General features: G+C 44.1%; 1 protein-coding gene across 2 annotated transcripts in view; it reads right to left on the minus strand.

Annotated features, from left to right (window-relative positions):
* Thsd1 (thrombospondin type 1 domain containing 1) overlaps positions 1 to 13208 on the minus strand; it is a 34379-nt gene extending 21171 nt beyond the window's left edge. Inside the window, exon 1 of one of the 2 annotated variants that reach the window (XM_006253357.5) lies at positions 9643 to 13208. The gene's annotated coding sequence lies outside the window, so the exon portion shown is untranslated. The remainder of the gene's footprint in view (positions 1 to 9642) is intronic. The other variant, NM_001108878.1, reaches the window with a different exon arrangement.
* Positions 13209 to 15858: the final 2650 nt, after the last annotated feature.

Raw genomic sequence — 15858 nt, forward strand, 5'->3', positions numbered from 1 at the left:
CTATAGTTTATTACTGCTCCTCCTAGAGGATCAGAAGTTGGCTTCTAGAGCCCAGGCTGGGCAGCTCACCATACCTACATGACTACAGCTCCTCTTCTGGCCTCTCAGGACATCTGCACACATGTGGCATACACTCAAGCAGACACCCGGAAAAAAACATTCACAAGTAATAAAAATAGTAATAACCACTTTTTAAAATGGAAAGGCCATTCTAAGAAGTCAACCTTTCTAGGAGTCATGAAAAGAAAGACAGGGGGCTGGCGAGATGGCTCAGCGGTTAAGAGCATTGACTGTTCCTCCAGAGATCCTGGGTTCAATTCCCAGCAACCACATGGTGGCTCACAACCATCTGTAATGGGATCTAAAGCCCTCTTCTGGTCTGTCTGAAGACAGCTACAATGTACTCATATACATTAAAAAACAGAACAAAACAAAACAAAAGACAGTGGAGACACTAACTTTCCTTGGAGCAAAGACCTATAATTACCTAGCCTAGAAGGGTCAAGCACACTCAATGCTAAGATTACCCCACAGAACACCTCCATTTTCTCCATGTTGCACCCGTGTAGCCCACCCTTTAGTGGCGAGTCTGTTACTTGCTTAATTGTATCAAAGCTAATAGCGAACCTGGGTTTCACACTTTCACACTGCTTATATGTCTGGCATTTCACACTGATCGATTTAATAAAAGTCTCCAAAATTTCATTGAAGATTGCACTATATATGCCCGAATCCTCTTTGCATGGCTCCCACATATGGGTTATTAACCTTTGCTTGCAAATCAGTGTATTTGTCTGGTTGCTTTGTTTCTTGATCCCTAAGAGCTATGTCCAAATGTTGAGATTCCTTAAAAATATATTCACCTGTCTGGGACTCAGCTCGGCTATGACCTGCTTCTCCCATACAGAGTACTCTTAGACCTGTCACTATCTGTCAGCCTAGGGCCTGGGTCCCACCTCCTAGCCCACTCCATATCCTTGGGACCCAGCCTCCTGCTGTATACCCAGGGTCCCCCTAGTTTCCTGCCACCCCTTTCATCCATCCCTCCCATTCCATCGTTATTCTTTGGATCCTGCAGAACTGCTCTCTCCTGGGGACTTATAACTGGCACACTTGATGGGACTCAAGCACCCCACTATGGTCACACTAGATGGGAATTCAGATTGGTGCAACAACCACCAAAGACTGGAGCAGCATCTGGAAAAAGGCAAGATCAGATATTGTGGTGGTTTGAATATGCTTGGCCCAAGGAGTGGCACTGTTGGAGGAAGTGTGTTACTGTGGGTGTGGACTTGGAGACCCTCCTCCTAGCTGCCTGGAAGCCAGTCTTCTGTTTGCCTTTGGAATAAGATGAAGAACTCTCAGCTCCTCCTGCACCAGGCCTGCCTGGATGCTGCCATGTTCCTGCCTTGATGATACTGGACCGAACCTCTGAACCTGTAAACCAGCCCCAATTAAATGTTGTCCTTATAAGAGTTGCCTTGGTCGGAGTTGGGGATTTAGCTCAGTGGTAGAGCGCTTGCCTAGCAAGCGCAAGGCCCTGGGTTCTGTCCCCAGCTCTGAAAAAAAGAAAAGAAAAAAAAAAAAGAGTTGCTTTGGTCATGGTGTCTGTTCACAGTGGTCAAACCCTAACTAAAATAGATATCTACAACAAGAAACATTTCAAGCAGTGTATCTCCATAATAAAGGCAAAATGTTGTAATCTCATAGCTAGGATCTAACTAAACAGACAAAAACACAAAACATTTCTATAAAATAAGGGAAAAAAAGACAAAGCTGCCCACTTTCTCCATTCCTGTTTAATATTGTACTTGAAGTTTTAGCTGAGCTGCAAGACAACTGGAGGACCTCAAGTAAATACAAATAGGAAAGCAGGAAATCAAAGCATCTTTATTTAGTCTGATTCTATAAGTAAAAAAACCCTAAAGATTCCACCAGAAAATTCCTACAGCTGATAAACACATTCACAAAATTTACATACATGATATACATATATATATATATATATGTTCTTAGTATATATCATATATGTTCTTAGTCAGGGTTACCATCACTACGAGAAACACCATGAGAACTCCATGAGCTGGAGAGGAAAGGCTTTATTTGGCTTTCACTTCCACATCATAGTCCATCATCAAAGGAAGTCAGGACAGGAACTCAAGCAGGGCAGGAACCTGGAGGCAGGAGCTGATGCAGAGACCACAGAGGGGTGCTGCTTCCTGATTTGCTCCTCATTGTTTACTCAGCCTGTTTCTTGTAGTACACAGGACCATGAGACCAGGGATGGTCCCACTCACAATGGACTCAGCCTTCTTCATCAACCACTAGTTAAGAAAATGTCTTACGGCAGGATCTTATGGAGGCATTTTCTCAATTGATGGTCCTTCCTTTCAGAGACCTGTAGCTGACATAAAACTAGCCAGTACACACACACACACACACACACACACACACACACACACACGAAAATACACACACAAAGGACACACACTGAGAAAGAAATCCAGAAAACAATACCTTGCACAATGGCCCCCTCCCTCAAATGAAATATCTTGAGATAATGCTAACCAAGTAAGTAAAGGACTTGTATAGTAAAAACTTTAAGACATTGAAGGAATACATTGACGATATCAGAAGATGAAAAGATCTCCCATGCTCATGGTAGTATTAATATAGTATTAATGTTGTAGAAATGGCCATCCTACCAGATTCAATGCAATCATTAAAATTCCAACACAATCCTTCATAAAAATTGAAAAAAATAAATCTTAAAGTTTATGTGGAAACACACACAGAGAGAGAGAGAGAGAGAGACAGAGACAGAGACAGAGACAGAGGGAGAGAGACGGGGAGATGGAGAGAGAGAGAGAGAGAGAGAGAGAGAGAGAGAGAGAGAGAGGGAGGAACCAAACACCTAAACAAACCACCACCAACAACAACAACAAACAACTAGGATAGCTAAAACAACCCTGAATAAAAAAAGAACTGCCAGAAACATCACCACTCCTGATCCAAATCTATCACTGATCTGTAGTAATAGTAATCACCACGTTATTGGCATAAAATAGGCATGTTTGTCACATAAAAGATAAAAGATCTAGATATAAGTCCACACATGCATGGACCCTGATTTTTGTTAAAGAAGCTAGAAACATACACTGGGAAAAAAGGCAGCATCTTCAACCAATGGCGCTGGTCATACTGGTCAGCTGCACGTAGAAGAAAGCCAATAGATCCGTATCTATTACTCTACACAAAACTCAACTCGAAATGGACCAAGGACCTCAACGGAAGACCAGAAACCCGCATCTGAGAGAAGCAAAAGGAAGGATAGGCTTGGGCTCACCGGCCAAAGAAAGGGCTGTCTGAGTAGCATCAATGCTTTCTTCTCTTATTAATGTTTTTTCCCATATTTTCTTTTGGCCATGTTTTCACTGCCTCAACTCTTCCCAGATCCTCCCTACTCACTCACTCATCTTTTCTCTTCTTTGAAAAAAACAAAAAAAAAACAAAACAAAAAGAAAAACAAACACACAGGAGACCAAAAAATGCCAAAGCAAAGCAAAATCAAACAAAAGTCCACATAAATACCATTGAGTTTATTTTGTGTTGGCCAACAAGATTTGACCAGATTTGGCAGAAGATGTGTAGTTGGGCATTATCGTCTTGGTTATTAATTAGTGAGTCCATTTACAGTCCTCTCATTTATGTTTATATTTGGGAAGCTTCTGTTGTGTTAGTTTTCCACATCACTTTTTCAAGTCTCCCTCCACATATTCCCCCCTTTACCCCACTCTCCCCAGAAAGAGAAAGTAGAAGTTATTTCTGCAGAGATAAAGGGAAAACTGAAGAAGGAGGATTAAACATGGAGGCACTTAACCTCTCTGGTTAGTGAGTTTGTTGGACACATTCCCAAGGCTTACAATCTCTCAGTGCCCTATGAAAGAAAATATGTGTTTGTCTTTTCAGGTCTAGATTACCTCACTTAGGATGATTTTTTTTCTAGGTCCATCCATTTACCTGTGAATGTCAAGATTGCAGACTTTAACAGATATTCCATTTTAAAAACATATTTAACAAATACTTTATTGTTTAAATGCACCACGCTTTCATTATCCAATCATCAGTGGATGGAAATCTAGGCTGTTCCCAATTTCTGGCTATTCTGACTAGAACAGCAATGAATGCGGGTGAGGAAGTGTCTCTCTAAAAAGGCAGATATGCCCTTCGGATACATGCCCTGGGTCTTGGGGTAGATCAAGTCCCAGCTTCCTGAGGAGCTGATGGCTAAGGATGTTGAAGGTTTCAAAAAGGATTTCTCAGCCATTGTGTTTCATCTTTTGAGAAAGTTGTGGTTGGTTTTGTTCTTCATTTTTTTACTTGGTTATTTTCTCGTTTGTTTTTGTTTTTAAGTTCTTTATATATTCTAGAGGCTAACTCTCTATAGATGTATAACTGGTGAAAATCTCCCCCTCTTCTGTAAGCTGCTGCTCTGATCAAATGATGGTGTCCTTTGCCATACTGAAGCTTCTCTGCTTCTGATGTCCTGTTTATTGTTGGTCCTGGTGCCTGTGACATTGGTGTCCTGCTCAGAAGTCCTCTCCTGTGCCCATGAGTTCAAGACTATCCCCCCACCGCCATCTGCTTCCATTAGACCTAGGGTTTATGGCCTTCTGTTGCGGTCTTCGGTCCATTTGAAGTTGAGCTTTGGGCAGGGCGATGGATATGGAAACATTTGCATTCTTCTACTTGCACACACACAGTTAGACCAGCACTGCTTCTTGAAGATGCTGTCCTGCTTTTTAACAGTGTGTAATTTTTGTCAAATGTTAGAAGACCAGCGATTAATAAATGATGAAAAAGCCTCTGAATACCATCATTCAAACCAAGTAGCAGGCTACAGAATGTGGAGAAATGTTTACCCGTTCTACAGCTCACAGAATCTAGAATATTCAAAGGACTCAATAAGCTGATCAAGAAAACAAATAATCCAATTAAAAATGGGGTATAGAACTAAACAAAAAGTCCTCTAAAAATGAAATACAAATGGCCCCAAACCGCTTTTTAAAATGTTCAACATCCTTAGCCATCAAAGAATGTAGATTCAAACTACATTGGGATGGCATCTTACCTCCGTGAGAATGGCTAAGATTCATAAACAAATGACAGCGCATGCTGGCCAGGGTTCAGGGAAAGGGGAAAACTCACTGACTGCCCACAGGAGTGCAAACTGGTAAGGTTGCTATGGAATTCAGTGTGGAGGTTCCTCAAAAAGCTGAAAATCGATCAACACAAGACCTAGCTGTACCACTCTTGAGCATATACCCCAAGGACTTAGGCTGGCTAGTTTTATGTCAACCTGATACAAGCTAGAGTCATCTGAAGGGAGGAAAACTTGGTTGAAAAAAAAATGCCTCCATAAAATCCAGCCTTAGGGCATTAGTGATTGAAGGGGGAGGGCCCCGCCCATTGTGGGCAGGGTGGGCAAGCCATGATAAGCAAGTCAGTAAGCAGCACTCCCCATGGCCTGTACATCAGCTCCTGCCTCCATGTTCCTACCTGTTTGCGTTCCTGTCTGACTTCCTTCATTGATCATGTATGGATGTGGTAGCACAGCTCATATAAACCCTTTCTTGCCCAGCTTGCTTTCGAACATGGCGTTTCATCAGAGTAATGGTAACCCAAGCTAAGCATTTTATTTCCGTGGGACTTGTTTATCTATGTCCACTGCTGCTTTCATTCATAACAGAAATTAGAAACAGTCTGTATATCCACCAACTGGTCAGTAGATGATAAAAATGTGGTAAATCTACACAATGGAATAGTATTAAGCTTTTAAGTAAAGTGGAATTGGCAGGTTGGAAATGATCGTTCTGAGAGAAGTAGGCCGGACCCTAAAAGATAAATAAGGTGTGTTTTCTCTTATTTGTGGACGTTAGCTTTCAAGGTTTAGATATACATGTTTCAATTAGAATAGCCACAAGCTTATGTAGCTCGTGAGGGACTAAGGAAGAGGAAGCGATCTTCCAAGGAATGGAAAATGGAATACAGTATTACTAAGACATAAAGGGGGGAAATGGGGGCTTTAAATGTACAGGGGGATGTGAGGACAGGGTAAAAAGAGGAATATGGGAAGGGACCACTCATATTAGAGGGCTTTTGAAAAGCCACAGGAAGCCTGCTGCTGTAGACGCTTCCTTATATACAGATACGGAAAGGATTTCTATGGAGTTACCCTCTACTGGGGGAGACAATGGCGAACAAATGTCTTATGCCACCGAGTAAAACCCTGATGCCAAGAATGGGTTACATTTGTTGAGCTGTTGGTCAAAGGAGTCCCCTAAACATTATGGCCTATTATCAAGGCTACTGGATGCTCTCCATACCCTGCTGGTGAGGTCTTGTTGCTGAAGACACAACTTACATATGTGATCAAACATGGAGAATTCAGGCTGGTACCTAACTAGAAGCTTCACGTCTTCTGGATTCACCACTAGAGGAGAATCATCAGTCACCAATATCTTCCAACTACAAACCCTCTAACCTACAACAGTGACCTGTTTGTAGAATATATATATATCCTACATGGGTTGTGTGTGTTTTTTGTTTTATTTTGGTAAATTTTTTATCACTTTTTTTTTTTGCTTGCTTGTTTTGATTTTTGTTTTTGTTCTAGGTTTTGTTTTGTTCTTTGAGAGGCAGAAAAAGAGAACATGAAGTTGGTTGGAGAGAAAAGCCAGAGGAGCTTGGGGAGGAGAAAGAATATGATTAAAATATATGGTGTGATAAAATTATTTTTAGGCAGAGAGAGTGAGAGACTTGAAACACACTCAGCCTTTCATGGGGTGTCTCCGTCAAATCCCTCCCCTCAGGGCTCAGGGAACTGAGAAAGAGGAGACAGAAAGACCCTACAGACAGAGGGGATGGGGAACATCAAGGAATGGAGGCCTTCCAGACACAACGGGGCTGGTGCCCCCGTGAACTCAGAGAGTCTGAGGCAGTATGCACAGGTCCTGCACGGGTCTGCATCAAACGGGATCCTAGGGCTGGGAGGAGTGGACACATGTCCCCATTCCTAACCCAGAGGCTATCTCTAGTTGATAACCACTTGCGAATGACAATTTAGTTCTCTCCAAGGGCGTCTCCCTGGGGGAACAAACTGCGCTTTAGGGTGAGGCACCATGTCCAGCAGTGGATGGACAGCACAGAATGAACTCAGTGGTCTCTTTTGTGGTTCTTTGCTCCATTATGTTAAGTCATGGCTTTTTCCCCCTAAACATTACAGGTCCTTTGCATATATACTGCGTTTCTTCTGGTTTGAGGTTCTGATGGGACCCCCATGTATGTGAATGCATGTCTCTTTGTCTATATGTGTTTTTTTTAATTTATCTCGCTGCACTTTATTTTACTATGATTCCTTAGTTGCCTGTCCTCTCATGAGAGCAGAAAGGGTGTAGATCTGGATGGGAGGGGAGGTGGAAAGGAACTGGGAGGAGTAGAGGAAGAGGAAGAGGAAACTGTAATCAGAATACATTGAGGGGGGAAAATACATATTTTCAATAAAAGAAAAAGTGTTGTTAATTTTTTTAAAAAATGAGGAAAAAAAAAACCCAAACAATGATACTCAGTATGTTACAACATAATGCGAACTCCATCTGGCCCTGCTTTTCTTGTTTGGGTAGTCTAAGGAGAAAACAGACAAATAAAAATCACCATCCCTGTCAGTCTTCCAAGGCTTGGTGCTGACACGCATCAGGGGATGGCTGATTCATGCAGCAACTTCCCAGACCACGTAGGTGGGCAAGGGAAGACCTTAGGCCTGTAGGTCTCGGTGAGCTGTGGGAAGGCATACTCTACTTAGGTAGAAATACTAGAGTGCTACAGAATAAGCCTTGGGTCTCTTAAGGGTAGTTCTTTTGTACTAGAATCTAGCAAACTGTTCTATTAAATATAACAAAATATATGTTTTCTTAATGTTTACAGTCCCTTGTTATTATTCATAGATAACTGCTTCCTCATGGCCTCATCCGGGCCAAGGAAGCCCCCTGCCACCAAGGGGCATCTCTACCCCATGGAGAACTTGGCAAACACAGACTCCAGACCTTCTGATAGGAAGACAGAATTAACAGAATTAAGCAGGCTGACTGAAACAGGCCACCCCTCAGAGGGAAGGAAACTGGTGTGTCCCTCTTAGCTTTTGTTCGGTAAGAGCTAGTTCAACAAAGGAAACTCTGCACTTCCTGCAAGCAAAGCGGGGGTTTGCAGTTTAATTATGCAGCTGATTGGGCTCCCTGCCCTCCTCGGCACACCAAGAAAGAAAATTCCGTGTTAGTGGAACTCGACATGGATTTGATCTAATCATTACCTCGAATTTAGATGGGGAACATGACTTTAAGGTTGCAGATGAGAGACTCAGAGGAAGCGTCCCAGGGTGGCCCCCAGCATCCATAGTTCCCCCAAATCTGAGGCAGGATGATGGCTTGAGCCTAGAAGTCTAAGACCAGCCTGGGCAACATAATAAGACCCCACCTAGCAGCAAACTCTGGAAAGATGAGCTCAGCTTTCTTGGATGGCTTGCTTCTCCGAGATAATACTCTTCTTAAAACTCTCATAACTGATTCTGTGATTATATTTTCTCGCTTATGAAGATGGGTGGTTAAATACAGACTTGTGTGATGATCTGTACTTAGAGCCGAACAGAGACGGAATTATAGAACGCAGTCTACCTGAACATCATGACATGCATTATGATAATAATTATAATATGCCTATAAAATGGGGGGGGGGGCGCTACCTGATTATTACTTTTTTCACCATGTCCCCAGTTCCCGGAGTAGTTGCTAAGTAGACTGTTTGGTGCGAGAGGCATTTTAAGAAAACAAGAAGTTGGGCATATTTTCAAGATGTTTGAAATGCTTGTTTAGGGCCTCGGTTTTGGCTCAGTGCTAGAGGACTTGCCTGGCATGTGTGAGACCCTAGGTTTGAACCTTCGGAGCAAAGAGGCATCACACAAAGGTTTACAGATAAACTGTAAACGCCCAGCCGAGAAAGTGGAGAGAAGTGTGTGTGTATTCTCAGTGGCTAACAGCCTCACCTCCCCTTAAAGCCATGTTTTTCAGAAAACAGCTAAGTAAATGTTTCACAGCCGCCAACAAAGGAAAATTAAGTCATATCCACAGGCCATTATTAAAGAATAAAAGGAGGAAAATAAGAGAATAGGAGGAGAAACAAAGTGATTTTACAAGCAAGGCTTCTGTGTATATCTAGGAATAATGTTTGCTAGAAGGGAATCCCGATCCCAGAGCTGCGCTTGGGAACGAGTTTTCTCTATCCGGATGGTCCGGTGGAGCTTCCACGTGAATCCCTGCTCTCCCACCAACTCACTTTCCAAAGGTGCCTCAGGTTCACGCGGGCAAACCCAGCCCAGTGGTAGTCAGTCAGCATAAAACTTGTTACTGAGGTCATCGCTTATTGTTAGTATCCCAGAAAGACTTCTTTTTTGGAAAGCGACAAAGGTATGTCGCAACGCTGAGTTTCCAAACGTCCCAATCTGAACTCCTGCCTATGTGAGTCCCGTCACTGGGCCACGCCCGCGCCAGGTGCCGGCCCTGGTCCTGGGCCACCTGCGATTCGGATCCTTACCTCTGGTCGGGTCTGTCTGGCACGGCGGAAATGAGAGGAGAGCCTCAGCGACCACAGGGTGACTGGCCGAGCATCTCCGGTCCCGCAGCTGCACGCCCAGATCCAGAGCTCTGGCACCCTCCTAAGCTGCCCGGACCACGCCCCAAGGCGGGCTCTTAGAGGGCGGGGGTGGGGATGGGGGCGTCAAGCGCAAGAGGTCTGCCCCGCCCCCACTCCTGGGCAGCGCATCTTCCTTTCCTACCCGCTCCTAGTTTGCCCTGCAGCCACCCAACAGGAAACCTGCAGGAAATTCTGGGTCCAGAGGCCCTGAGAGGAGGTCGCTGCCAGTGCAGCACAGATTTACACCCACAGTCCACCTTCCGCTGCAAAGACCCGGCGCGTTAAGAAAAAGCCAGCAGCCTCGCCCTTAAACCATTCACTTCTCCCCCAAGTCATTTTGGGGGAGGGGGATCAGAAGAAGAGTCACTAAAGTGGCATGGGTAATCTGTAAGCTCGCTCCCCAAAATGTCACTGGGGTTTCAAAGGAATATACTTCAGGTAAAGTGCATTTTCCTTTCTCGTCCTCTGAAGCAAAACTTGGTTAGTTAAATTCAAAACAAACATTTTTACAAGTCTATTCTCCAAGTGTTTTCTTTCTGAAAGAACGGGAGGCTACGTTTCACATGTCTAACAGCTCTGCTTGTCATCCAGCCATGTGCCGTGAACTTTCTTTTGCGTGTAACAGCCACTTAACAGACAAACTTAGTAATAGAAATCAGACCACAGCCTCTAGAGGGCCAGCAGCCAGCAAGAGGTACCAGGAAACTCTGGAGGAGTGAAGCATGTTAGGACTGAGTTGCCTGGATTTACGGTGCATGTGTCAAACCCATGAGATTTGAGAATTGGATGTGGTGCACATGCCTGTAATCCCAACAACTGGGGAAACAGGATTTCACGTATCTGGCCAGGCTGGACTGCATAAATGAGAGCTTCTGAAAGTAGACGGCGGCTGAGGCAACACAGACCAGCAGCAGAGCTCTCGCTTAGCAAGTTGGTGAGGGGGGGAGCTAATGGTTTGCTTATAAATTTCACCTCAAGTTTTGAAATATGCCATTTGCAGAAAGTTGATCTTAAAAGACAGCACAGTCACTTAGATGTCATCAAAGGTCAAATTTTTCTAGGAACTAACCAGCCAAGTGGCCAAGGAAGCTCAGGCTGTCACCGGTTCTCACTGCCATCAGAAAGATCTCTCCCGATATTCCTTTCAAATATGCGCCTGGTATTTGAGCATCAGAGAGTCTCTGGGACGATTGGTTTTGAAAACAAAAAAGAAAATAAAAGCTGAATGAAGGGCTTGTGGAGAGTTCAGTGGGTAAGGTCTTCCGCCACACTCGAGGATCCCAGGAAGCCCTGAGTTGCGCAATCCCACCTTTTTTTCAGCTGTAAGTTATACAATAGTTAAACTTTTGTGGGGATTCAGTGAAACATAAAAGACGACTTGCTCTGTATTAACCTTCCCAAATACACACACACACACACACACACGCGCACACACACACACACACACACACACACACACACACACACACAATCATTCTTTGGTTGCGAGACTTAAATCGTATATGCATTTTAAAAATAACAGCTTCACTGAGATGTCTCATCATTTTTATGTTAATTATAGCTCATGACAAACTGACTATCCTGGCTAGTTTTATGTCACCTTGACACACGATAGAGTCATCTGAAACCTCAATTTAAAAAGTGCTCCCATAAAAAAAAAAAAATCACACTATAGGCAAGCCTGTAGTTCATTTTCTTAATTAGTGATTGATGGGGGAGGGCCCCGCCCATTGTGGGTGGGGCCATCCATTGACTGATTGTCCTGGGTGCTATGAAACAGCAGACTGAGCAAGTCAGGGGGAGCAAGCCAGTAAGCAGCACCCCTCCATGGCCTTTGTATCAGCCTCCCGGGTTCCTGCTCTATTTACCTCAGTGATGGGCTGTACTGAGATAAGCCCTTTTCTTCCCAGACTGCTTTCGGTTGTGGTGTGTTAGCGCAGTAATGGAAAAAGCCACCAAAGACCCTGTCTTACTGTCTTTATGAGGCAATCACGATTAAAAAAAACAAAACAAAACAAAACAAAAAAAAACACCTTTTCTGAAATAAAGGTAGCATAAGACGAAGGAAAACCTCTTGAAGGACAGTGGTACGGCCTCAGTGCCAACTCAAACTGGCTTTTACCATACACTGAATTCTGGCTAGGAGCGAAGCTCCATAAAAGAGGACTTGACCTAGCATATGCAGGGCCCAAGGTTCTAACCCCTACTCCCTGAACTCTCTTTGTGAGTCAGCAAATATTCCGGTGACCTGTACAATTATAAAATGTATGCACTTAATAACCACCTGTATACAAATGTTCTTTATTTTAATGAGCAATGGTCTGGAAATCATAATGATTTCACATCAGGACACAAGGGAGAATGTAAATGACCCGATTTTCACAGTATAATAACAGCTTGTGAAACCAGGATCTTACGTGTCAGCGATCTGATTTTTTTCAGGAGTGCCTCTAACGCCGTGGGTATGGCTCATGTCTTGGAATTTGAGTAAGGCAGGGCAGATCTCAGACAGGCCAAGCTGGTTGAGAAGGGACCTGGAAGGAGGGACCTGTTAAGCCTGAAGTCACTTAGTAAATTTAACAATTGGAAGTGTGCTGTGTGCATTCGATGACAACGGACAGATAACATGCGGAGTCAAAGGAAGGAGTCAAAGGAAGTGCTGATGACTGGCTGTAGGGAGTGGAGGTAGTGAGTGATCGTGTGATCTGACACGGGCACAGCCTGTCCACGATTCCAAAGCCACCTGACCTGCCATTAATTGGCAAAGCTGTTACCCACAGTCAGGCTCGAGAGGAATGGCAAAGCTCTCCTCAGGAGCCCGGATATGAGAACTTAGGAAAAACTGATCAGTGTGTGCTAAGACCAGCTGCTGCAGCTTCCTCCGCCTGATGTTTAAGGGATGAGACCAGAGACGGAGTGTAGCTAACTGCTCCTCCTGTGCTAAGACACATGCTGGGGTTCTGGGCTGTGATAGTGGCAGTGACCACAGAGCTCCAGCTGGTCCCAGTTTCACAGTGCATGTTATCTGTGTGTGTGTTTCTCAGTGCATGTTATCTGTGTGTTTCTCAGTGCATGTTATCTGTGCATGTGTGTTTCACAGTGCATGTTATCTGTGCATGTGTGCTTCACAGTACATGATAACTGTGCATGTGTGTTTCACAGTACATGTTATCTGTGCATGTGTGTTTCACAGTGCATGTTATCTGTGCATGTGTGCTTCACAGTGCATGTTATCTGTGCATGCGTGCTTCACAGTACATGTTATCTGTGCATGTGTGTTTCACAGTACATGATATCTATGCATGTGTGTTTCACAGTCCATGTTATCTGTATATGTGTGCTTTACAGTGCATGTTATCTGTGCATGTGTGCTTCACAGTACATGATAACTGTGCATGTGTGTTTCACAGTGCATGTTATCTGTGCATGTGTGCTTCACAGTACATGATAACTGTGCATGTGTGCTTCACAGTACATGATAACTGTGCATGTGTGTTTCACAGTACATGTTATCTGTGCATGTGTGTTTCACAGTGCATGTTATCTGTGCATGTGTGCTTCACAGTACATGATAACTGTGCATGTGTGTTTCACAATACATGTTATCTGTGCATGTGTGTTTCACAGTGCATGTTATCTGTGCATGTGTGTTTCACAGTGCATGTTATCTGTGCATGTGTGCTTCACAGTACATGATATCTATGCATGTGTGCTTCACAGTACATGATAATTGTGCATGTGTGCTTCACAGTACATGATAACTGTGCATGTGTGTTTCACAGTACATGATAACTGTGCATGTGTGTTTCATAGTACATGATAACTGTGCATGTGTGTTTCACAGTACACGTTATCTGTGCATTTGTGGTTCACAGTCCATGTTATCTGTGCATGTGTGTTTCACAGTGCATGTTATCTGTGCATGTGTTTCACAGTGCATGTGTGTCCTTTCTTCATTCCCCCCATCCCTAACCAGGGTCCTGAAACCCAGTCTGCCTAGGATGTGACAACTGGTAATCTTTCAACTGAAAGAAACTCAGTATTTTCTTGTGGCCTCAAAGCAGAAGTTGACAGAACAAGACAGAGTAGAGTTAAATATGTAGGGAAGACAGCAACTTTTACACACTTTAAAAAACAGAGCCATATATCTGGGAAACAGGTTTTTCCATGGCAGGTTGGATTGTGCAAGGTTTGGTGTGATTTAGGCTATTGTGGGTGAATGGAAGTCAGTAAGGAATGGAATCTGGATAGACCAGGGCACACGCCAGAAACAAGCATGTCTTCCTGCGTGGGACTGCCTGCCTCTTCAGCTCAGCGGACACTTTCTGCCTCCTGAGAGGAGACTAATATTGTCAAGCTCTTCTACAAAGCTCCAGAGCCTGGCATCCAGACAGCGGGCTCCAGAGAGCAACCAAGAAAGAGCACTGGCCATAGCCCATAACGCTTAGCGTGGTCTATGGACCTCACTTGCCAACAGCTCCCAAAGAGGTAACTCATTCTCGGCACTAGGCTCTCCATCTGTCATCCTGTGGTGTTTGCCACACACCCAAGTCACAGAACATGGAGACATCAAGCTGGTACTCCCTTGGAAGCTTCTTCCCTATTTCCATAACATTGGAATGTTCTATGCATGCTGCCAGAGGAGAAAAGGCATCACCAGTCTCATTGAGTTGTGAACCCCAAAAGCCGTAAGAATTATTGGCCTGGTAGGGCATGTCCACTGGTACAGTAGTGGCTCAAATGTCATGGGAGTAAACAACCACTTTCTGTTTAGCTTTAAGGCCTGCTCTAAGTTGAAGCCCAGACTTGGTACTATTATCATTCTCAAGGACCTGGAGCTAGACAGGTTGTAGGCCCCAGGGGAAGACCACTACTACTATTACTCTACTGAGTGGGCACAGTATTAAAACACTCCCGATGACTTATCCTGATGCCCGTAGTTAGTGCATTTCTCAACCCTCGTCAGAGAAGCTTCTTTTTGAAGCAGATGGCAATTAATGGAGAGCCATGATTGCTCAAGGGGCAGAGAGTAAGAGACTGTGGAATTCTCGGCCCTAAACATAACATCTACATTATGTCCTCCCAAGGTTACAGGGTCATAGCAGAAGGGGCTAAAAGACTGTAAGTCAGAGGATGAATATAAGGAAGTCATGCTTCCTGGATATAGCAGGGCAGCTGCACATACGGATTCACATCATTTGAGACCCTGTGCACAAGATCTGCACAAGCTCAAGCCAGCCCAAACCTCAGCACAGTGACCTCAGCACAGTGAGTGGAGCATCAAGCCCCACCCCTGGCAATCTGTAGCTGCTGGGAGAAGAGTCAGGTTTCCTTAAGGTTACAGCCCCTGATAGGTCAATCACCCTTCAGCGAGGGCTACACATCCAGGAGTACATGAGGCACAGAAACTATACTTGATGAGTTTGAGAGAGAGAGAGAGAGAGAGAGAGAGAGAGAGAGAGAGAGAGAGAGAGAGAGAGAGAGAGAGAGAAAGAGAGAGAGAGAGAGAAAGAGAGAGAGAGAGAGAGAGAGAGAGAAAGCAGGAAAAGAGGGGGTTGGATCTGGGAGGAGGAGGAGAAGGGGTGATTGTGATCGAAATGCATTATATGAAATTCTCACAGAACTGATAAAAATAAGAAAAGAAATTACAAAGCCATCAGAAGGTTCCTTACACCAGGCATGACGTACACATCTGAGATCTTTCTGTTCAGTGAAAGCTGCTTCCGTGGCTGTTTTCCTAATGAGGCCACCTTTCGGGGTTTCTTACATAAAAATTATAAAAAAAAATGAAGTCTTCAACTAGACTAAAGTAAGATAAAGTGCAGTGTAGTTACCATTAAATGTGTGTATATATATGTACACACATATATTATACCCATTTATTCAGTAAATATTTATTGAATGCTTACTATGAGCAAACCTTGCTCTGACACGGGAACAGAGCCATGATGAAGTTGGAAATCCTGCATTTGTTAAGCTTGCCCTCGGGTCTGTCTATCGTAAAGGACAGGACTGACCACAGATTTACATAAGTCCAACTACAGCTACTGCCCAAAGGGCACTGTACACATCTGCACCGTGTAAGTGCTGTTACCAGCGCACTGTTGGCACGCACGG

Source organism: Rattus norvegicus, chromosome 16, assembly GCF_036323735.1.
Source record: "Rattus norvegicus strain BN/NHsdMcwi chromosome 16, GRCr8, whole genome shotgun sequence".
Taxonomy (NCBI): domain Eukaryota; kingdom Metazoa; phylum Chordata; class Mammalia; order Rodentia; family Muridae; genus Rattus; species Rattus norvegicus.